Consider the following 1,548-nt stretch of genomic DNA (forward strand, 5'->3'; position numbering starts at 1 on the left):
CTGAAGTGGCTCACCCTAAATGCAATTCCTGGAGATATGAAAGGCTCTCTCTGGGGTCAGTGGTTGTAGATTACTCAAGCACGGAATATTATTTATCTTTCCTAAAGCTTTTAAACAAGCAGTACTACTTCTGCGCACACTACTGAAGAGGACAGGCTCACATTAGTGTTGCACACTCCACTTCTCCAAGCACTGAGGTGTAGGAGAACAGCACTTACCAAGATTTAGAAGGCAACTGCAGAGTTATTGGCATTTTATGTTTGAGAGTGGGCTTTTTGTGTTTTTTTACACAAATATACAGGTTGAAGGTAGGTGGAGGTACAGCTTAAACTTTCCAACAGACAATCAGAGTTCACTGTTTCCACATCAGATCTTTAAGGATACACCCAGCACCACAAAATGCTGTTAATTCAGAGTCCAAGAAATTGGGTACAGTATCTCTGTTTCCCCCCAAACCATAGTTTGTCTTCACAAGCTGGCTATTTCTTGCACAGAATCCAAATGATTCTCCAGTTACTTCCTAGGCCATTTATCTGTAATATCCCTAACAAAGGAGATACTTGCCAGGGCCATCCTGTCTTACCCCAAAGCTTCAAACCCTAGAAAGTTGGAATAGCTATCAGGCAAACATGACTCTGTTTCTTTTAAACAGGGGTGACCTGGTGGAGGAGAGAGTCTAGTCTTTTGCATCACACCTTAGTTTCTCAATCCCCTTTTTTTAAACAAAAACCCCAAAACAATCATTTCCCCTGCAGGGCAGCTTTCTCTTTGAAAGTCTGCTTAAATTTGCATATATATATATTTGCATATACAAATTTGTATCATGTGTTTGTGTCCCAAGTGTTTTAAGAACTTGATGACACCTCTGCTTTCAAGACCATATTAGTATTTGAGAATGTGTACATTAGTAGAAATCTGAAACACAGCCTTAGTTGCACAAGCTCATATTAAATGGTATTTCAAGCAAAGCCATTGGTGTTTAAACATACATCCAAATTGTTAAACAACATTCATTATAACAGGCATAGACAAATGTATCAAAAATTGCATCAGCTTTCTTCCCTTTCAGGGATCTGTCCTAGGCACAGCCTAGTTAACACACCAAGCCCTTTTTCCTGGCTTGGCTTTCCATTTCATTCTAATTAAACAGAACTCATCCTTTTAAAATAAATATGTTGAGAAAATGTAAGAACATCACTGTAATAAAAGATCCAACAAAAGTGTGTATGTGTGTTTATCACGTTTTGAGGGAGGGTGACAATCTTCTTTCAGATTGACAGCAGGTGGTTAAAACTGTGGAGTAAAACAAGAACAAGTTGTAAATCATACCGTTTGACAACTATTCTTCAGATGTAAAACTGATGTGATTATACACAATAGATATGTGAGCTGTGGAACGAAGCTACTGTTTTAGTATGGAGTGTCATATTCAAAGTGTTTGAAACTGTTTATATGTGTTCTTCTCCAGCTGAAATACCATCACACTAGCAGGAGCTCAAGTGAACTCAGTGCTATGTACAGTATAAATAATCCCCATATTTTGAGCTG

At 38.3% G+C, this 1,548-nt stretch overlaps 1 long non-coding RNA gene across 2 annotated transcripts in view; it reads right to left on the reverse strand.

Annotated features, from left to right (window-relative positions):
* Positions 1-1,221: 1,221 nt before the first annotated feature.
* The window catches only part of LOC309349480, a 37,196-nt gene continuing 36,869 nt past the window's right edge, over positions 1,222-1,548 (reverse strand). For both annotated transcript variants that reach the window (XR_014159942.1, XR_014159943.1), the window contains one exon: positions 1,222-1,293. This is a non-coding gene — a long non-coding RNA (uncharacterized lncRNA). The remainder of the gene's footprint in view (positions 1,294-1,548) is intronic.

Source organism: Podarcis erhardii, assembly GCF_964252035.2.
Source record: "Podarcis erhardii genome assembly, chromosome: 9".
Classification (NCBI taxonomy): Eukaryota; Metazoa; Chordata; class Lepidosauria; order Squamata; family Lacertidae; genus Podarcis; species Podarcis erhardii.